The sequence below is a fragment of the Silene latifolia genome, chromosome 3 (assembly GCF_048544455.1).
Source record: "Silene latifolia isolate original U9 population chromosome 3, ASM4854445v1, whole genome shotgun sequence".
Lineage (NCBI taxonomy): Eukaryota > Viridiplantae > Streptophyta > Magnoliopsida > Caryophyllales > Caryophyllaceae > Silene > Silene latifolia.
In genome coordinates this window covers 115326416-115349928 of record NC_133528.1, presented here as the reverse complement: position 1 = coordinate 115349928, position 23513 = coordinate 115326416, and the positions used below count along the sequence as shown (strand labels likewise).

Genomic DNA, 23513 nt, shown 5'->3' with positions numbered 1-23513 from the left:
CCAAAGTTGTATTTATGTTCATTTTGGTAGATAGGCCACACTAGGACTTTATTTTGTTTTACGTTTTACCGTTCTTATTGCTTTTCATTCACATGCTAGTTAGTGCATCATTTTCCGCCTAAAACCAAACCACCTACTAAAATGCATGAAAATTGACTCATATAGATTGTATGTTAGTTTTCATAGACATACAGATGTCACACAGTTTAAGCCATCACCTTAGTTTATTCATTCACGCATGCTAGATATTAGTTCACTTAAAATGAATTAAAATAAAGTTGATGGGATCTTCCTCTAAAACGGAAATTGAGACTAGTCTTTATAAGGGCAAACAACTATGAATCCCTTCTTCGTCGGTAGGCATAATATGACCCCTTCTACGTTGGGTAAGTAGTTTGTGTTGACTTAGTTTATCTCAACATTGTAGTCCGAAGAGTTTCTCGTGATTATGATGGACTAAAGATAGAATTTACAGAAATTTATCGACCAAGAATTCTAACAGTAGAATTAGCCAAAAGGTTGGCTTATCAATTTACAGATAATTGAGTCTTGCGATCATTTATATAATTCTTAAGGAAGGTCAATTGTATAAATGCTTGAGTCTTCGCTTATAACAGTTTTGCATTAAGACTTAAAATCATAACGATGCATATGCTTATTATTTTTATTCTTCTTTTCGCAGTGTAGAATACGTTTATTTTGATAATACTGTTACAACAAATGGCTGGAAATAACGAAATCCCAATGCCGAGTGCCACACTTGGACGCGAGTCCTGGCTTAAAGTTTTTATGGACAACATGAATCAGTTCACACGACTGAAGAATGATGGGTCCAACTTTGCGGGCTGTGAGGCAGCACTACGGAATGCTGCCATTGCTGACGGTAAGCTCAAGTACTTAACTGAGCCAATACCGGTAAACCCAGGCCCCAATGCAGGAGTTAACGAGTCACTTGCTTATAGTGATTTCGTCATGGAAGCGGGTGCGATAAAGAACGTGAGGACATAAAAGCAGGCCGCGTCGTTCCTGTTGGTAAGTCATCTTATATTCATATGATTGAGATTAACCATGCATGTTTCGGAACTTGGGTACTTGATACTGTTTGTGGTTCTCGTCTGTGTAATCATTTGCAGGGCCTAAAAAACATCACACCTCTCGGAAAGGGTGATGTGGACCTGCGAGTCGGGAATGGAGCTAGAGTTGCCGCAGTCTCGAAGGGAACATACGTAATCCAACTCCCTAGTGGTTTTGAGTTATATTTATATAACTGTTACTATGTACCCAGTTTGTCTAAGAACATTATTTCAGTTTCCGTACTTGATAAAGACGGTTTTTCATTTTCAATAAAGGATAATAGCTGTACTTTCTCTTTCAATGAAATGATTTATGGCAAAGCAGTTTCCATGAATGGAATTTACATCTTAGATCAAACCACGGAAATATTACATGTGAATAATAAGAAATTAAAGGTTGGTGACAAAGATCAAACCTATCTATGGCATTGTCGAATGGGACACATAAATGGGAAACGTGTAAAGAAACTCGTCGATAATGGGACTATTCCCGCATTCGACTTTTCTACATTTGGCACGTGTGAATCATGTCTTATCGGCAAAATGACTCGAATTTCCTTCAAAGGAGTTGGAATGCGCGCTAGTGACCTATTAGGACTCATACATACTGATGTTTGTGGACCTATGTCAATTACCGCTAGAGATGGCTATAGATATTTTATCACTTTCACGGACGATTTGAGTAGATACGGATATGTCTACTTAATGAAGCATAAAAGTGAGTCCTTAAAGAAATTCAAGGAATACCAGAACAAGGTTGAGAACCAACTGGGTATAATGGTTAAAGCACTCCGTTCAGATCGGGGTGGCGAATATCTTTCAAATGAGTTTGATCAACACCTTAAAGACTGTGGAATCGTTTTACAGTTAACTCCACCCGGAACACCTCAATTAAATGGTGTGTCCGGACGGAGAAATCGAACCTTACTTGATATGGTTCGATCCATGATGAGTCACACGGTAGTACCTGATTCATTATAGGGTTTTGCCCTTTTGTCAGCTACTCTTATACTTAACCGAAGTCCGACTAAAGCTGTTGACAAGACTCCATATGAAATGTGGAAGGGAACGGTCCCTAACTTGTCCTTTATTCGGGTTTGGGGCTGCGAGGCTTATGTCAAGTGGAGACACGAGGATAAGCTCGGCCCGCGATTGGTCAAGACATACTTTATTGGTTATCCAAAATTAACGTTTGGTCATTACTTCTATTCGCCTACCGAACAACGAGTTTTTGTTGCGGCTAGTGCGACGTTCTTAGAGAAAGAATTTCTCGAGAACAAGACAAGTAATAGAACCTTCGAGCTGTTGGAGATTCAAGAACCAACGACCGAGGAACAGATGGAGGAAGTTGTTCCTCCAACTGATGATACGGTTAACATTCCTCAGGAACCTAGGAGGTCGGGTAGAGTCTCTAATCCTCTGGACAGATACATTGGTATGGTCGAGGAGAGTGACGTTTTACTCCTAGAGATTAATGAAACCGCTACCTAGTGCAATGACCTGTTCCGACTCAAAGCTATGGCTCGAAGCCATGCAATCCGAGATGGACTCCATGTATGAGAATGACGTATGGGATCTTGTTGATTTACCTAATAAGGTAAAACCTCTACAGTTCAAATGGCTTTACAAAATAAAGCGTTCTGTAGACGGGCAACCAGATACCTATAAGGCACGACTAGTGGCAAAAGGTTTCACTCAAGTGCACGGTTTGCATTATGATGAAATTTTTGCACCCGTAGTTATGCTGCGTTCCATTCGGATTATCTTAGCGATTGCCGCTTTTCATGACTATGAAATTTGGCAAATGGATGTGAAAACCGCCTTCTTAAACGGTTATTTGGAGGAGGAGTTGTACATGGTGCAACCCGAAGGTTTCATAGATCCTGAGAATCCTAAGAAAGTGTGCAAGCTTAAGCGTTCCATTTATGGACTTAAGCAAGCTTCTCGGAGTTGGAATCATCGTTTTGACCAGGTGATAAAAGAGTATGGTTTCACTCGATCGGTCGAGGAACCATGCTTATATATCAAGTCGAGTGGGAGCAATATTGTTTTCTTGATTTTGTATGTCGATGACATACTCTTGATTGGGAATGACATTCCTCTCTTATCTTCGGTTAAAGGATGGTTGAAGAACCATTTCCAGATGAAAGATCTGGGTGAGGCACAACGCATATTGGGAATCCGTATCTACCGAGATAGATCACGACGGACATTATCATTGAGTCAGGAGTCTTATTTGGATAAGATTCTTGAAAGGTTCAGCATGACCAACTCCAAGAAGGGGAACCTTCCAATGACGTCTGGGATGCAGTTGAACAAGTCTCAGTACCCCACGACGCCTGAAGGGATTGAGCGCATGAGTCGTGTTCCTTATGCATCTGCAATAGGATCAATCATGTATGCCATGATATGCACACGTCCAGACGAGGCATATGCATTGAGTATGACGAGTCGGTACCAAAAGAATCCAGGTGAAACACACTGGATAGCTGTTAAAAACATCCTCAAGTACCTACGGAGGACTAAGGATAGGGTATTGACTTATGGAGGAGATATTAAGCTATGCGCAATCGGTTACGCAGATGCTAGCTTCCAAACGGATCGAGATGATTCAAAATCTCAGTCCGGGTTCGTCTTCACTCTTAATGGTGCTGCGGTCAGCTGGAAGAGTTCCAAACAGGATGTTGTAGCAGATTCTACCACTGAATCCGAGTACTATGCCGCTTCGGAAGCAGCAAAGGAAGCTATATGGATGCGTCAAATCTTACAAGGACTTACGATAGTTCCTAGTTCGAATGATCCGATCACCATCTATTGTGACAATAGAGGTGCCATCTTCCAGGCTAAGGAGCCTAAGTCTAGCAACAAATCTAGACATGTACATCGGAAAGCTCACCTGATCCGTGATTACGTGGAGCAAGAAGAGATAGTGATTGACAATATAGCTTCGGATGACAACATCGCGGATCCTCTCACTAAACCGTTGAATTATGATAAGCATGAAGGGCACGTTATTTCCATGGGAATTAAACGTGTTCCTGAGTTGTAGTAGTTGATTATGGATTTGATACATTATCTTTTTCATATACTATTTATAACTTCATCGTTTTAATATAATATTTTGTTTTTCATGTGGATTGTACTGACAACATTGAACGCCACAAAGTGAACTGAATTACATTATATTTGTTTTGGTCCGTAATCGCCCATATGAGCTGATAACTCTGGCTATTACATTGTGCAGTCGATTGATGGTGGGTTCAACGAGCCATAAGTCAATCAGTTGGCTGATCGATCACAAATACGGGTTATAACGATACCTCGTAGGACAATTTTTGTGACAACGTAATGGAGTCCTAAATGTTTACAAACATTCGGTGCCAGGTTGTGGATTGGACGTCCATTGTGTTCCTAGAGTCGATTCTTTTGACTATCGACCGTCTCTTGAGATTAAGGCAGTTTTTGGGTGACTTTGGTTTCTTTCTCATGGTCTGCCGTAACTGGAGACTAAGTAGATTTTTTCTGGGTCATTTCATACTGTGCTTACATCTGCAGGATTCGAGTTGAGGAAAATATCCAACCCTTATCAGGTTTAGTTATTTCTCAGGGCCACTCGAGAAGTTGTAACTGAAATGCATGGCCATGCTCGAATGATGATTCGTTTATCAGTTAAGTTACTCTCTAGTCGGGGAAACCACTCTTGATATTGATCACTTTTAAACTACGACCTTTGTGAATAAGGATTTTGCAAATTGTTTTACATTGAGTGGGAGAAATTTTAGGATATGAGAATCGGTTATCGCACATACACTTGTGAGGACAAGTGGGAGTTTGTTGGAGCTTGTGTCCTCCACAAATTAGTGTGATAACATTATAAATCTCTTATAGGTTCACAAGGGTATACTTCGTATTTTATCAGTTGATTAACGATTACTTAATTAATAACGGTTGGCTTGCTAGAAAGTTTGACGTTATTATCATACTGATGGCGGTGATCAACTGGTCCCTAAACGTCACACCTAAAGGATGTGTTTGAGAGATGTGGTTATGGAAATGTAATCAGATTGATGCCTTATATGACTAAACAGTTAGTCAATGTGATGATGAGACGATTATTTAATGCCGATTAAATAATATTAGCTGAGACGAATTAACTGTCAATTCGTAAATTGAATATAATATGTTATATTTAATTAATGTATATAATGTTAGCTTGGACGAATTAATATGTTAATTCGTAAATTAAATGTAATCGGTTGTATTTAATTAGCAAATTATAAATATGCGATATTTATAGTTAATGTATATATTATACAATATTGTCAGTATAAATGTTGACAGACCAGTATTAATAAATCGACTGCAAGCTGTTGTGTGTGGACTTATTAATACATGTCAATATAATTGGCAATTTATAAAAGATACACCTTTTTATACATTAAGATAACAACTAAAAATAAGAGGATTTTATCCTCATATTTTTGGGTTGCTCGGTTAAAAAACCGAATGGAAGAAAAAAAAGAAATAAAAAATCTTCCTAATTTTCTTCCTCTTGATTTTTTCGGTTATATTAGGGTTCAAAGGGAGATCATTATTCTATCTCTCTTTTGACCTAATTTTCTCTCATCAAAAATACACACAAAACCCTAAAAATTATTCAGTTAATTGAGGATCGATTCTAGCAAAGAACAAAGGCATATCTCATATTATCTTGGGTGCAACTGATAGGAGAATACATTGCGATATTGTTCATACGCCATATTAGCTAGGACCGAAGGTTATTTCTTAATTCTCTACTATTTTGTTTATGTAATTTATTTTATGACTCGTATTCATCATAATAATTTCGTTATAATCCTTAATTGTAAGGGAAGTATACCGATATTTCTCACACGTTCTTATTGCATTCATTTTACATCCGTAATGTCTACTAATTATATTTCACTGGAGTTGTGTCTTTCCATATACATATACAATTGATATATACATGCATTCGTGACTGTGGCTAATTGTTCGAATAAAGTAACATATGGTTTTATGAATTAATGGTTGTGTGGTTAATGAGTAATGTCAATAAGGCATTGTATGTGTTGGTTATATGACAAGAGGTAAGTTTTAAGTAATATGAGTAATAATTCCACTACTACAAATACAGGCAACTACAACGACCCTTTAACAACGCTTATTCACGAAAATCATCAAAACACGTTGTAGAATTGATGCCGCGAATTTTACCAAACTTAATTACAACGGTTCTGTGTCGTTAACCGTTGTTATTGGTTTTAACAATGGGTCATACTTTCAAAACCGTTGTTAATATAAAAACTAATAACAACGGTTACATTTTAACCGTTGTTAATAATTTGGCGCAAAATTAGTGAAAAGTAATCGAAACGGTTTATTTAGAACCCGTTTTTAATACGTTTTAACAACGGTTGTAGACTCAATAACCGTTGTTATTAATGTTATGAAGATCTTAAAAACAACAGATTGCTTTATTCTGCTATACGCTACAAAACACAAACGAAGCTAATCTCGCTACTATATCATCCTCCATTCCTCCCCGATCGTCTCACTTGTCTTCATCTCCGTCACTGTTGTCACCGTCTTCTCTCCCTCATCGTGTTTATCAATCAGGTATATATATGTTTCTTAGCAACGCTTATAGATATAGGATTTTTTGGGTTATTATCTAATTTGTTGATAATTTAGCTTAATTGCTTTCCTGAATTTCGTTTATTTGTTTGCTTATTATTGTATTTTCTGAATTAGTTGCCTATTATTACGAATGTAGAATAATGACTCGAACTTGGATGATTGATGCAAATATGAGTGACCGCACCTACAAGGATGGTTTAGCTGAATTTTATGAATTCGTTTCGAACAATTTGAAAGGTTCTTCTAGTATTGCATGTCCTTGTGAAAGATGTGGTAATATTAGCTATATGGCTTTTCCGGACGTTAAAATACACCTAGAAAAGTGGAGATTTAGTCGATCCTATACACGTTGGATTTTTCATGGGGAATCATTAGAGGAAGAGAATAATTCTGAAGAAGATGATGTTGAGGTACACGAAAGGCTAACGATGATCCCGAGATTGCCGAGTTTTTGAGTTGGAAGAGTTGGAAGTAGAGAAGTTGAATGTTGGGTCAATAGATAATGAAGAGAATGATGATGAGTCGATTGCTTTTGAAGATGTAGGTGATGACACTAGTAATTGGGATGACCTTAACAACATGTATGAGAAGTTGTGTGAGTCTGAAGCACCTCTGTATCCTGGTTGTAAGTTCACAAAAATGTCGGCTCTGGTGAAGTTGTATAATATCAAGGGGGCAAATGGGGTGAGTGACACGTGTTTCACTAGTTTTTAGCCTTGATAAAGGAGTTGCTTTCCGATGGTAATGTTCTACCTGTTAAGACATATGAGGCGAAAAAACTAATAAGAGGAGTGGGTATGAAATATGAGAAAATACATGCATGTCCAAATGATTGCATATTGTATCAGAAATTATATCAAAACTTAACCAATTGCCCTAAATGTTTGGAGTGGCGTTATATGGATAAGGAAGGGATCCTGGCTAAGGTGTTGTGGTATTTTCCATTGATACCAAGAGTCATAAGGATTTATGCGAATCCCGATGATGCAAAAATGTTAACTTGGCATGAAACAGGAAGAATAAATGATGGAAAGCTAAGACACCCGGCAGATGGTATGCAATGGAAATCGTTCGACGCTAAGTATCCCGAGTTCGGCAATGAACCTAGAAACTTACGTCTAGCGCAGTCCACTGATGGAATGAACCCACACGGAAACATGAGTAGCCAACATAGTACTTGGCCAGTAGTGTTGGCTATTTATAACTTACCTCCATATGTGTGCATGAAAAGAAAGTATTTGATGTTGTCGTTGTTAATTTCCGGCCCTAAACAACTTGGAAATGATATAGATGTATATTTGGAACCTCTTCTAGATGATTTGCGATTGTTGTGGGATAGTGGGATAGAAGTATTTGATGCATATAAGAACGAAACTTTCAATTTGAGAGCGATGTTATTGTGTACAATATCTGACTATCCGGCTTATGGCGACCTTTCTGGGCACACAGTTCATGGGAAAGAGGCTTGTCCATTGTATGGGGAGGATATCGAGTCTGAATACTTGAAGTCTTCTCGTAAGTATGTGTATATGGGAAATAGGAGGTTCTTGTATCATGACCATTGTTATCGCAAGATGCAGAAAGCATTCAATGGAAGACAAGAACTTCGTCAACCTCCTAGAATTTTGAGTGGGCATGAAGTTTATCAGAAAGTAAAGCATACTGAGATATATTATGGGAAGAAGAGCGGCTCTAAATTGTCTACTCGTGGGTATAAGAAAAGATCCATATTTTTTGATAAACTTCCATATTTGCCTGACCTGGAGGTCAGGCATTGCCTCGATTTCATGCACATTGAGAAAAATGTCTGTGATAATATTATCAATACCCTACTGAATGTTCCTGGTAAAACAAAGGATAACGCCGCAGCTAGGGAAGATATGAAAATGATGGGTATTAGGCTAGAGTTGGCACCACAGAAGAGAGGTAATCGTACATTTTTACCGCCAGCTTCTTATACCCTTTCACGGAATAAGAAAAAAGAGTTCTGTGCATGCTTGAATGGAATTAAAGTGCCACATGGTTATTCGTCGAACATCAAAAGCCTAGTGTCGATGCAAGACCTAAAACTCACCGGGTTAAAGTCACATGATTGTCACACTTTGATGCAACAATTACTACCTGTGGCTATTCGTTCAATTTTACCTGAAAAGGTAAGATATGCTATAACTAGATTCTGTCTCTTCTTCCAGTCCATATGCGAGAAAGTCATCGATCCCGATGACGCAGATTCATTGCAGGACCTCGTTGTAACCTCTCTTTGTCAGTTGGAAATGTATTTTCCACCCTCTTTCTTCACTATCATGATTCATCTGACCATTCACTTGGTTAGGGAGATTTTGTACCTTGGGCCCGTGTACTTGAGATACCAGTATCCTTTCGAAAGATTGATGAAAGTCTACAAGGACTATACATCTAATCGGTATCGTCCGGAAGGTTGTATTGCTGAACGCGCTATTTTAGACGAAGCTCTTTCATATTGTTACGCTCATCTCTGCCCTGAGGAGTTGATTGGCGTTCCTAAGAATCGTCATAGTGACTGGATGACCGGAAAAAGGTATTAGGGGCCGGGTTGAAAAAATTGTGACACGTGAAATGTTGCATTTAGCACACACGTATGTGCTAAACAACGAAGATGAGGTGCAACCTTATATTCAACAACACAAAGATGAGCTCAAATACGATCACCCAAACAAGACCGAGAAGTGGATTGCGAACGAGCATACGAAGACGTTTGCAGAGTGGTTTAGGAATATTGTCTTAGAGTGTACGGATCAAACTGGTGATGACATCTCTCCTAGGTTACTACGTCTTGGTTTAGGTCCAAATGCCAGTGTCACCTTTTACAACAGTTTTGCCATTAATGGATATACTTTTTACACCCGCGAGCAAGATGAGTTGAGCACAATGCAAAATAGTGGTGTGAGTTCTGAATTTGAGGCAATGCACTTTGCTACTTCAAAAGATAAAAAGCCTATTTGGGGAAAATGCCTTTATTATTGTGTTATTCAAGAAATATTGGTACTAGATTACATTGATTTCACAATCCCTTTGTTTCGATGTAACTGGGTTGATAACAACATCCATTGTGTCAGAAAGGATAAGATGGGATTTACGTTGGTCAATCTGGGTAAGGTTGGCAATAATAAGGATGATCCTTTCATAATGGCATCCCAAGCTAAACAAGTGTTCTATGTCACCGATCCTATGGATAAGAAGTGGTCTGTTGTACTGTCTATAAGGAGTAGAAGGAGTAGTCTATCCGATAATGGTGATGATGATCAGGATGTCGTTTTTGATGGAATGGATCACTCTACCACCGTATTTTATTTCGACGATGTTGACACTGATCATGAGGACACTGAAAGCATCTATATGCGTGATGACCATGGTGAAGGTATTTGGGTTAACGAAGAAACTATGACATCCAAGAAACGTCCCCGATACTGAGATAGTTCATCAGGACACAGTGATATGGACGACCAACATTTTGAGTCATTTGCAGACCAATAATTTGATGGTTTAATTTATTGTTAAATCAATAATGGTCATTGTTAAATAAAAATTCCCAAATTTGCATGGCATGGTAAATCCTGTAGCTTAGATATGCAAAGTATGCATGCATCTTTGGTGTTGTCTTATGTTCTTGATCTTATTATTAGATGTGGATCTTTGGTGTTGAAATTACTGAATAATGTTGCAGTATATGGTGCTTCTGCTGTTACAGTATGTATATATTGTTACAGGTTTGGACTGTAATGGAATTACAGTAATTTAAAAAAAAAAAAAGGTTCAACAATAACAACGGTTATAGTTACATTACCCGTTGTTAATACTATCAACAACGGTTATAGTTACATTACTCGTTGTTATTACTTTCAACAACCGTTGTAGTACCCTTACCCGTTGTCATTGATTTTTTTGACATATTTCATTTTGGCGCAAATTTGGGGAAAATATATTACAACGGGTATATTTTAACCGTTGTAATAAAGTTTTAACAACGGTTGACTTATATTGACCCGTTGTTATTAACATATAACAACGGTTTTCCTTTTAGAACCCGTTGTCAATAGTCTGTCTTAATAAAAAACTAATTTACAAACACATACACACACAACACCAGTTCAACCGTTGGTATCCTGAGTTAATTCTTCTCTCTTCCTCGCTTTCTACATTCTCGTTGCATTAGTCGCCCAATTTCCGACGCCCAGATTCCGTTGCCTTCCCTTATCATCCTGCTCGTTCTCTTTATCATCATTATCATCAGGTATGTTCACTTTAATTTTGTGTTTCGTCATTAGGGTTTTAAGACGATCATCTTTATTCTTTTTCATGCACCTGTTTGTTTTTCGTCTTCTTTGTTATCTTTATCATCCCGCATCATCTACTTCACTCCTCTTATTAGGGTTTAGGATTTTAGAAGCTCAATTTGTTGTTTTAAATTTTCATTCCTATTAGGGTTTAGGGTTTTAGATAATACTCTGCATGTACGTTGTTAAGTTGTTCATTTCCTAGCTATATCATTCATATTTGGGTTTTAGGATTATCATGGGTGAAAAATGGAAAAGAAGTCAAAAGAATAATAAGCCTGAGGATAATAAGCCTGGTGAGAGGGGTGCTACGAAGTGCGCGAAAGTCCTTGCAGCTATAGCCGCTAAAGAGCCGATGGAAATAACATGGAGCTCAAAGGGTTTCCCTACTGGTCCAAATGCGGGTTATTTCTCCAGTTGGATTGGATGTTGCACAAGACAGTTTGTGCCTATCCATTTAGATGATGTTAGAAGCTTGAATCTAAAATTGGCGGAGTTATACTTGGCTCATGTAAAGGAAGGCTTTATTATACCCGATGAAAGCCATGATAAGTATTTAATGCATAAGGCAGCGGATGTCCACAGGCAGTGGAGGTGTGACGTTGCTAGGGATTGGTTGTATGTGGACAAGGCAACGGGGGAGATGCGTAAGAGCGCACCGGAAAACAAGTGTCCCACCATCAGTCAGGAACAATGGGATCTTTTCAAAAAGATGAGAACTACTGAGAAGTTTCAGGTTAAATATCCTCGCCTTTTAACGATTTACCTATCATTTTTTTTAATTAATGAGTCCTTTATATAATCTTTTTATTATCTCATCTACTTGCGCTTTTATATAATTATTTGAAGGCCGTTAGCAGAAGAAATCGTGCTAACATTTCATGCAAGAAGGGGAAATGGTATGGTTCTCGAGGCGGTTACAGAAAGATAGAAGAGAACCTCGTAAGTAGCATGCATTATTCCCCTGTGAGACTTTATTTTTTTAATCACACTTGGACTTGCATTGATACACATTTACATGTATAAATGTTACCATGTTAATGTGTAGGTGGCAAAGGGAGTGACCAACTTGGATCGGCATGTAACTTATAAAGAAGGGCACACGCCTAAAGGATCCCGGTCGCGTGACAAATATGATGATGAAGTCTTGGCCAACATAGTAAGCATTATTTTATTAAGACGAGTTCATTACTAACTTTATTATTTTAGTCACAAATATAATTTGAAGTTTATTTAATATATTATAGGACAACGTATTGAAAGAGGTAGAAGAAGGGAAATTCACTCCCAGTGGTCGTAATGACGTTCTTGCTAGAGCGATCGGCCGACCCGAACATCCAGGTCATTTGAGGGCGTCCGTTACGAGGTTGGAGTAACGAAATATTATGGGACAACTGCCCCGATAAAGAAGAAAAGGAAGACTAAGTCTGAGAAGGCTGACATGGTACCATTTATTCTATTATTTTCATTTAAGTTCAATTCACATGTTATTGTTGGGATAAAAATTGCGACACATTACATTCTTGGCACGCAGACTTGATTAATGGCATCCGTACTACTAAAGTTGAATCTTTGGAGGCAAGCTTTCCGAAGAAGAAGTGAAGATGATGGAGGATGTCATTTATAAAGGGGGTAATAAGGTACAACAGATTGGTCAAGAGGCCGCTACTACCTTGGCAATACATGAGAAGGAAGTATCGGTCAACGAGATTCAGAAAGATCAGGTACCTAATACTTCTGAAGCTGTAACAACTAAAGCCGATCAGGTACCACCTAATACTTCCTTATTTTTCTTTTCTTTTTTTTTTTTGGGTAAGATCAGGGGGTGTGTTCCCTGCCAACTCTAATGCTATAACTTCTGACATCGTGCCATTGGTTAATTTTATTAGGTAAATAATGGGTCTGAAAAGGAGATGCAACTTGAGAAGACGGCTGATGGAAAACAACATACATCCCCTTCAAGTCAGTTCCCTGTTTTCAGTAAGGTATGCATACATGAAGTGTTTAATTAGTTAAATTTATATGAATTCTATTAAATTTTGGGATATAATAATGTATGTGTATATTCTTCAGGCCGTAAACAAGAGGGTAGTAGTTATTCTTGCTGACCCTAAATTCGAAAATCCAAATGTGTGTGTTGGACGGGGTCTCGTAGAAATGCACACCAAATCAGCCGCGGTAACTGTAGTAGTTCATGGCGAAAACCTTTTGCCGAATCATAGAAAAGTAGAGATAACTACAGTCTTTCCAGGCCATGAAAACTTTCAACTGTCTGTCCCGATTCGTGACGACATTACCATTCAGGAGATGCGGTTGGGAGTTTCATCCAATGGCTCGAAACTCACATCTACTTGGCTCGGTCGTCTCGCCTCGGCCCGGCAAAAGCGATTGGGGTTAGAAGAAATACCTTTATATATATGTTACATTTTTAATTGTTGAATGTTTTTATATGTTAAATTTATATGTTAATTTTTTTTTTTTGTAGGGAACAAAAAAGCCGGCTTTGGCGGATAAACCTAATGTCCGGGGACTTGATGAGGTATTTAATTAACTTCTCCATTTTTATGAAAACCTCCCTTTAATTTTTTTTTTGTTTCTGTATTTCTAAAAAGCATGGAAATTTTTTATATGTAGGGAACAGAAAAGCCGGCTAAGGCGGATAAGCCTAAGTCCCCGGACATGCCAACTACCTCGTCCAGACAATAACTTGATGAGGTATTTAATTAACTTCTCCATTTTTTTAAAAACCTCGCTCCCTTATATTTTGTCTGTATTTCTAAAAAGCATGCATGGTAATTTTGTGTAGGGGACAAAAAAGACTGATAAGCCTAAGTCCCCAGTCATACCTGCTACTACTACCTCATCATTGAAAGAGCAGGTTGACGAGGTATTTAGTTAAGTACGCTTTTATTTTTATTACTCCAACTAGGATATGTTACCTTTGGATTTTTTATTATTTTAATTATCTACATGTGTAGGCTGGTGGTAGTAGCACAAAATCAAAGAATCATTATTTCCCCGACCTGAAAGAAGTTAGGAGTTTAAACTCCACACAATATACTGGGAAGGATTACATGCAAAAAGTAAGAACGGCGACGATGAGGAAACTGCATGAGGAGGCTTGCCGTCGCATAACAACCGAGCAATTGATAATTATTCCGCTCGAGGAGGATATTCTAGGGGTTGAGCGCGAAGCACTTATGTCATGGGATATGCTAGCCATTTGGGCTGGCCTAGACCAGATTGATGTCCAACACCTATTTGTTTGGATGAAGTAAGTTTCTTAATAAATAATTTCATATTCTAATATTCTGACTACTAGATATTGTTTTAATTAAATACCGGAATTAATACCGTAATAATATAGGATATTGAAATTGAGAGTGATCCCCGAGAAGAAGATTCAAGTTGATCAATACGGATTCCTGTACCCCTATGTTTTATCTTTATTTATTCTGGAATTCTCGTTCGAAGATCGGGTAGATTATATTGCTCAGCAATTGGCGACAACCAAGAAGCTGATTTTTGCCGCTTATAATGAAAAGGGTAATAAACAAATTAATATTACGTTTCCCCCTACAATTGCATTTTCATAACTAATATATGTACTTGTTAATAATGATGATGTCTCTTGATGTAGGACTCATTGGGTGCTAGCAGCCATCATGCCGACAAAGAAGAAAGTTTTTTGGTTGGACTCTTTACATAATCCACCAAGCGAGACTTTTAAGCGCTTGATTAATAAGTAAGTTTATAATGCTGATTTATTTATAATAACATTAAGTTTCAATTTTTATTTATAGCAAAAAGCTCATTTTTGTCCCTAAAAAAATGAGTGTCTGCCTTTTTTTTTTTTTAAAAAAAAGGGCCTTTGAGAAGAGAAGAGCTAACGAGCAGGATCAACCCACTAAAGATTCTGATGATGGCCCTGATTTTATTACGATAACAGGGGTACGTGCTCAAATACAATACATTAAGTGCAAAAATCATGTTTTAATACTAATACAATACCTAAAGTTCAAGATTCTGATGTGAGCCTTCTCTCGTCTGTTTGTTTTTATGTAATAATAGGCCCCTCGCCAGCCGGATAGCATACAATGTGGATACTACGTTTGTCGGTTCATGTTGGAGATTATTAGGCGAAGATATATCCTTATTCCAGAAAAGGTTAGTAATTTAATAATGTGTTTATTACTTTTTTTAAATTAGAGTTGATGTTGTGTTGCTTGCTTTGCTATACCATGATGTTGCTATGCGAAGATTTGATGTTGTTACAATAATGTCTTGTCTTTAATTTGTTTTTTCCGCAGTATGTAATCAACCCGTCACCAGAGATTCAGCAGTACTCAAGTGTAGATATAGACGAGGAAAGGGACATGTTGGGCAAATACGTCTTAGAAAATAGAAATGCATGATACTCGAGTTTAGATCGACTTATTAGTAATTTTTTTGTTGAAGTTAGGGAATCTTTGATTAGTTCATGTAAATTTAACTCCTTGTAAGTATATATATATATATATATATATATATATATATATATATATATATATATATATATATATATATATATATATATATATATATATATATATATATATATATATATATATATATATATATATATATATATATATATATATATATGATGTCTTCTTTGTTGTGGTTGAATTGAATCTATTGAGTTCGATGAACCCAAATTTGTGATTTATCTTTGGTCTTTGGTATATGGTGTTGCTGATATATGCAGGTTTTTGAATGGCATGAAACAAATTTAATTTTTAAAAACATTAGGAGTTCGTAATAAAAACGGTTACTAAAAAAAACCGTTGTCAAGACCTTTAACAACGGTTACTAAAATAAAACCCGTTGTGAATACCTTTCACAAATACCGCGCATAATATTCAACAACAGGTTTTAAACGAAGAACCGTTGTTAAAAGTCTTCACATTTTTGGAGGGAAAGTTACAAAAACGGGTTATAAATTAAGAACCGTTGTTACTACAAATTTCAACAACGGGTATGTAGCATATACCCATTGTTACTATAAATTTCAATTTTGGAGGGAAAGTTACAACAACGGATATACATATGACAACCGTTGTTATATTATTCCCACCAAATTTTTGAAACACTTTCCACAACGGCTTACACGCAACAACAACGGCTTTTAACCGTGGTTAATACTTTAGACAACGGTTTAAGTAAATAACCTAACCGTTGTAAATACCTTTTACAACGTCCGCTTTAACAACGTCCGCTTTTTGTTTTTACAACGGTTTTTACCCGTTGTTATAGCCTGTATCTGTAGTAGTGTTCGGTGGTGAACTTCGGGGACGAAGTTCCTTTTAGAGGGGAAGAGTAATGTCGCAAAATAAAAAGGTCGATTTTACAATTATTTTGTTGGTTGTTTGTTTATAATGTTTCTATTATTTCTGTTACATTCCTAACATGACGCTATAATTGTTTTTATGGTTTGATGAGTAAATTGTATTGTTTGTTGAGTGTTTAAGTAAAAGTTGAATAGTATGCTATGAAAAGACGATCACAGAGAGAGTTGTGATGGCATGCGTTTGAATAGAATCATATCGTTGGGTAACATAGTTATGTTAATGTGACATGTTTCGCGTTGATGGTCATGTACTAGTAAAAGTGTAATCTCGTAGTGTGTGGCTAAGAGTTGGGAGTAGCAGTGTAGTTGTTGGTTGTGCGGCTTCATGTTATGAGGTTAGTACTTGGTGTGGTAGAGTGTAGAAGTCGATCTAGATGGAGTGTTAGACAGTTGATGATGATGACATGGGGGATAGTACTTCTGGGGAATAGTGACCTATGTCGGAGGAGTAGTGATGTCGCCTTGTTTTCGTATTTTGTGCTTTGGGGATGGGTGAGTTGAACTCCGGGGACGAAGTTCTTTTTAAGAGGGGAAGATTGTAATACCCGCCCTTTTAGGGACCCGTTGACCAGCGTTGACCGACCTTGGGAGCAGTAATAGTCCTTAGAAATACGTACCAAAGTTATCTTGTGTCTTGAGTTATGGGTGGTACTCGATAGAATAGAGGCTACTCGGTCGAGTAGCTTGGATACTCGATCGAGTATGGGCCACTCGATCGAGTAAGTTGGTTACTCGATCGAGTAGCGTCTTTACAGCGGGGTTTTATAATCGTGTTTTCCTAAAACCGCAAATCATTTCCGCCTCTTTCTTCTAAACCTAGATGTCGTCCCTTCCTCTTCCCTTCACCATATGCCTTCCATGGGAGCCTTTGAAGGTCCTTGTGCCTTAGGAGTGTATAGCTTGAGTCGGGTAGCGGTCCTTTTCCAAGTTTCCTCATGTCGGTAGGTCGTCATCATCATCCGTATCTTTGTTGTTTGCAGATAGGGTTAGAATGGTAGTGATAGATGTTTATATTGTGTGTATAGGTGTTGCTTGTTTGCTGAGTATTGCATGTATGGACATGGAACCGTTGCAGTCGCTTAAAGGTAGGTTCGCCTACTCAGTTTCTGTTGAATGTCTAGAGTGTCGGTTGTTGTATGATGTTGTGTTGTTGTTGTGACCGTATAGTTGAGTATCCTTGGTTGTTGGTTGGTGTATGCTGGATGTTGGTTGTTGTGGTGTTGCAGCTATCTGTGATTGTTTGTCCGTGGTTCTCGAGGTACGTCCTCGGCTGAGTGGAGTCACTTGCAGGAGTGGCTTCACGCCCTAGTTTCGCCCTCCGTGGAACCCGCCACGGGAGGGGATGTGCACATTAATGGGATAGGGTTATCGCTCGAAATGATTGGCGGGGCTTAGGTGGGAACGGCTGCGGTCCCCCACTGGCAGGGTTGGTCCAGTGGACAGTCGGTGACGGAGATTGATTGGAGTGGGTATGATTGTGTGTGACTGATTGTGTTGGTATTGTGTTGACGGTGGTTGTTGGTTTATGTTGTGTCTTACCTCTTTTACTGACCTTGTGTGGTTGTCTTGTTTGTTTGTGTGTCTACCGTGATCCCTTATGGTGAGCAGTCAGTCTTAGCAGGTGCTGATGTGGTTGATAGCTGGAGTCCTGGCCGGGGGGTGTGATGTCACGAGTTCGGTTAGAGATAACGTGTAGCTGACGAGTTGTACCTTTAGTGTATTAGTTGGTTGTAACGCTTGTAATATAACTATAATTGTTCTTTTATCGACTTTTGATGATTACTTACCTCGGGCAACCGAGATGGTAATGCCTTTATATGCTAGGGAAGGCCTGGTTAAGGCTCCTCAGAATATGGGGGTGTTACAATCACTCCCATCATCATCATCATCTCCAATTTCTTCACTATAATCTTCATCAACCTCCATAGATTCGAAGGCTTCACCACTTTCACTTGAACTCTTTTCTTCTTCCTCACTACCCTCTTCTTCTTCACCTTCTTCATTCTCTTTATTTCCTTCACCTTCTTTTCCACCACTCTCAACAACAACCTCCTCTTCACCCAAGCTAGTATCCCTAGAAGCACTAGGAAAGAAGACTTCCCTATTCGCCTAACTAGGCAAAGGACAAGATGGGTCAAGAAGTACTTGCCTAGCTAGATGTAGGAGAGGCGGATATTGTGCTCTATATACATCGACTCTATCCTCATGGGCTTGCTTGTGCATTTGTTGCATCAAAAGATTCAAGTAATCATTCCCCGCCGTAACATTTTTGGGTCGAAACTTATGGTAGGTGAATGGGTAGGGTGGAGTGATAATAGAGGAGGAGGGCTCGGCAATGTCCTCCCTTTGGTGTTGTATAATGTACTCGGCTTCCTCGGAGAGTGGGAGAAGGTAGTGTGGCCTATGGACATTGAGTCGGTAAATTTTGTTCGGTAAAGTGAAGAACTTGGCATCTTTTGTTAACCACTCGAATTTGTTGTCAAGAGTGTCTTTCTTGAGCCATTTGAATTTTTGAACCATAGTGGCTAGATCAATGATATGGCCTCCCTTAACCGGTTTATAAGTGTCATCTTTGTTGAAATTCCGGTTGAAGTGTTTTGCCAAATAAGTTACCAATCCCCCATTAACAATGAAGGCCGCACCTTCCTTGCCATGATCGATATTGAGCCACCTCTCAATTAAAATTTGAAGAATATTGTACTTTGTGGTGAACTCTCTACCAACATTCAAGGTCGACTCGAGATAGATAAAATCAAGCTCGGTGAAGTGGTTTGTTCCCTTCCTAGCTATCAAAGTGTGCCCAACAACCTTGTGCCACACCCTTATGCCCGGATGATGAACATAAAGGGCTCGACAATCATGGTAAGATGTAAACTTTCTTCCGGTATTCGCCTTCCATAAGGGAGCGGGATCATATTTTGTTAAGGGTTTCTTCACATAGGTCGAGTCATTGCTAAGGCCAAAAACTTTACCAAACTCGCCAAAAGACATTTTCCTATCAACATCTTCAAGGCGGAATTCAATGTTCGTTCGAGTCTCCACCTTTGTAACTTTCAATGAGCTTAAAAACTCCAAGGTGAGGGATGAGTAGGTCAATTCTTGCATATTAAACAAAGTAAGCAATCCCATGGACTCGAAGAAATTCTTGGTTTGTTCAAAGACACCCAATTTGGTCAAGGTCTCTTGGCATATAAACTTGGTGGGTAAGATTGATTTCTTAGCAAGGGATACAAATTTCTTCCTATGAGCATCGGATGTGAAAATTACCTCCGGATAATCATGTAGTTGCCCAACAACCGGAGTAGAAGTAGTAGTTTCCACTATAGGAGAAGTAGTCTCTTAAATCTCCATCCTTGCACTTTGAACCACCAAAGCCTTTGAAGCTTGAAGATCTTGTTGCCTTTTTGAGAGATTCTTCTTTGGAAGTGCCTTGTTTCCGCCTTTTGTCCTAGCCATCTTCTCCTTGTATGTAGTAACACCCAAACATTTGCTTGAATTCCTCAAGTTTCAATAAGACCCAAATCGATTTAGGATTTTTGAATTTTGCCTTGTACCCTAGAAAATCGATTCAAACCTTGAAGATTTTGGTGTTTTAATTGCTTGTTGTTGACAAAGGAGTGATTTGTTTGAGTTTTGAGGGAGTTTGGAATTGATTTGGGTGAATTTGGTTGAGAAAATTGATTTTGATGGATGGAGGGATTGAGGGTTTCGAGGGTTTTGGAGATGTGTTTGTGTTTTGAATGAGTAAAATGAATTGGGAAAGGGGGGTTTTAATCCCGTTATTTTTGAATTCAGTAGGGGAGACGAGCGGATTTGGGTCGGGACGCTCGGATTCTCTGTCAGCTTATTTCAGAAAAGAAGGCCCGGTGTGAGACGAGCATCTTCTGAAGGAGACGAGCGTCTTTATGAAGGAGACAAGCGCCTTGACAAAGACGAGCGGATTCTATATGGAGACGCTCGGATCTTCAGTCAGACCAAAAATTTTCCTTTCCAGCTCTCTCAGGACAAGCGTCTTCTTCACAGGACGCTCGGATTATCTTCCAGGACGAGCGGATTGCTGTCGGGCCGCTCGGATTGTCCCTGTACCTCACGGATTCAGTTCCACCCGTGGGTATTTCATAACCCGGGTCATTTACTCTTCATTCCTTTGGTCTTCATTATGGGGGCACTACGAAGGCTTGGATAGCCTAGGCAATTGCTATCCCCACACTATGTCAAAACACTACACATCAATAAACATTTAAGTCCCTCCCTCACTTTCTCTCAAAATGAAAATCTTGATCAAAGCATAAAAGCATAAATCCAAAAATTGACAAAAATGCAATACAATAAGTAAAATGCAAGTTAAGGGATTAGAATATTTACAAATGGTGGTTTAGGGAGGACTCCACCAAACTCTCATCCATGTACGAGATGTCAAGGGGGCATAGCCAAGGTGTTGTTGATGTTGCTCAACACCTTGAAGAAGCAGTCGAAAGCTTGTTCATTATCATGATAAAGATCTGCAATAGACCTTTGCACATGTTGTTCTTCATTGTGGTGACCCGAATCAAGATGGTCACCAAAGCCTTGGTCTAGGGTCATAGCATTGCCAATGTAGGAATTGACTATTCCATCGAATTCGTCATCCCATAGACCACATATTTCATTAGCTTGTTTCCCAATAGTATCATGAGTTGATGGAAACAACTCCTTTTTCTTCTTGTCATCATGGCCAATGAGGCCTTCTTCTTCTTTTGTCATGAGTGAGCTTTTCAAGCTCTCATTGTTGAAACTTTCTTGCTCTTTGGATGAAGCATATTGAGATTTGTCAACTTTCTTTTTCCCTATGGGTGGTGATTCTTTACCCATAACTTGTTCTTTGCATTGAGATGCAACTTCTTCCTATCACTTTCTCGGCTATAATGATCAATCATAAAGCATGACTCATGTAGTCGGGGAGCTCTCATTGTCTTGTCAAGATTAAAAGTGATTGTTTCATCTCCCACTTCAAGGGTGAGCTCTCCATGTTTCACGTCAATCAACGCTCCCGCGGTGTGTAAGAAAGGTCTTCCTAAAATGATAGGAATGTTGGAGTCTTCCTCCATGTCAACAATAACAAAGTCCACCGGGATGAAGAACTTGCCAATTCTTACGGGCACATCTTCCCATACCCCTAAAGGTATCTTTGTTGATCGATCCGCCATTTGAAGCGTGATATTAGTTCACTTGAGCTTTCCCATTCCTAGCCTCTTGCTTACCGAGTATGGCATAACACTCACACTTGCCCTAAGGTCACATAAAGCTTTGTTGATTGTAGTGTCACCAATAGTGCATGGAATGGAGAAGCTTCCCGGATCTTTGAGTTTTGGAGGTGAGCTTCCTTGAAGAATAACACTACTCACTTTAGTGAAAGCAATAGTTTCAAGCTTCCGAATGGATTTCTTCTTGGTAAGAATATCTTTCATGTATTTTGCATAGGCTGGAACATGATTGATCAATTCCGTGAATGGAATTGAGACTTCTAAGTTCTTCAAAATCTCCATGAACTTTCCAAGTTGTTCATCAAACTTAGGCTTAGCTTGACGACTTGGGAATGAAAGTCTAATCACAATAGGCTCTTTCTCTTTAGCCTTCTCTTCATTCTTCTTTGAAACTTCTTGAATGGTGGGTTCTTCTTCCTTAGAGTTCTCCATAACTCTTTCATTGTCACTAGCCTCCACAATGTCTTCCTTAATTTGCTTCTTTGGCCCTTCATACCTTGTACCACTCCTCAAATATATGGCATTCACCGATTCATGTCTTGGGGGATTACTTTGAGGTTGTAATTGCCTCTTTTGTCTTTGAGAGCTAGAAGATGCTAATTGAGACATTTGGGTTTCTAACATTTTGGTGTGGGCTAGGATGTTGTTGATGGTGATGTCTTTTGCTTGGCTATCTTTTTGCATTTGAGTGAAAAATTCTTGTTGATTCTTTTGCATTTGGAGGACCGCTTTTTGAACATCAAAGCCTTGGTCATTGGATTGATTATATGGAGTTTGATTTTGATAACCTTGGCCTTGGTTGTAAAAAGGTCTTTGAGCTTGGTTTCTCATTAGAGGTGGGGTGTATGTTGTTTGAGGGTTTTGAACATTTTGGCTTTTGTATGAGAGGTTTGGATGGAATTTGGTGTTTTCATTATAATAGTTGGAATAAGGGGTACCACTCTTGTATGCTTGAAAAGCATTCACTTGTTCACTTGTTTCCCTACATTCACTTTGGTCATGTCCCAAAGTTCCACAACTCTCACATATTCCACTTAGAGTTGATGAAGATGATACCATAGCATTAACATGTTGCTTAGGTGATTTGAAGGCCTCTTCAAGTTTAGCCATAGCCTTCTCAAAATTCAAATTAATGGTGTCGATATGAGCACTAAGTTGAGCACCCAATTGAGTAATAGAGTCCACTTCATGGTTTCCTCCTCTAGTAGTCTTCCGAGGTCTACTATATTGTGAGTTATGGACCGCCATTTCTTCAATCTTGTTCCATGTTTGATTGTCATTAACTTCGGTAAACATACCATTTGATCCCATATTGAGAATGTTTCGGGAGTCTTCATATAGACCATTCCAAAATTATTGTACAAGGAACCACTCGCTAAGTCCATGGTGTGGACAAGATCGGCAAGTGTCCTTGAATCTCTCCCATGCTTCATACAAAGATTCCTCATCCCTTTGTTTGAACCCGGTGATTTGGGCTCTCAACATGTTAGTCTTTTCCGGAGGATAGAATTTCTTGTAGAAAGCAAGTGTCAATTTCTTCCAAGAGTCAATACCAAGAGAAGCCTTATCTAGGCTCTTCAACCATTGTTTCGCGGAACCAATCAAAGAAAAAAGAAATAAGACCCATCATATTTGGTCTTGAGTAACTCCGGTTTGCGAAATCGCATCACAATAGTCACAAAAAGTCTCCATATGAGAATGAGGGTCTTCACTAGGCATCCCCCCAAATTGACTTCTCTCAACTAATTGTATAAATGCGGATTTTGTAATGAAATTCCCGGTTAAGTGTTGTGGGGTAGGAGTACCATTTGGTAGGTTCTCCTCGGTTGGTACGGAA

General features: G+C 38.7%; 1 long non-coding RNA gene and 1 other non-coding gene across 3 annotated transcripts; both read left to right on the top strand.

The window, feature by feature from the left end:
• The first annotated feature begins 14690 nt into the window (after positions 1 to 14690).
• On the top strand, positions 14691 to 15413 carry LOC141646233 (uncharacterized). Of its 2 annotated transcripts, none has more exons than XR_012545448.1 (3): positions 14691 to 14789; positions 15116 to 15211; positions 15355 to 15413. It is a non-coding gene; the product is annotated as an uncharacterized LOC141646233 (long non-coding RNA). The 2 variants fall into 2 exon arrangements; XR_012545449.1 differs by lacking the exon at positions 14691 to 14789 and adding an exon at positions 14917 to 14995.
• Positions 15414 to 23054: 7641 nt separating this feature from the next.
• LOC141650067 (small nucleolar RNA R71) lies at positions 23055 to 23161 on the top strand. The gene has a single exon (XR_012546129.1). It is a non-coding gene; the product is annotated as a small nucleolar RNA R71 (small nucleolar RNA).
• Positions 23162 to 23513: the final 352 nt, after the last annotated feature.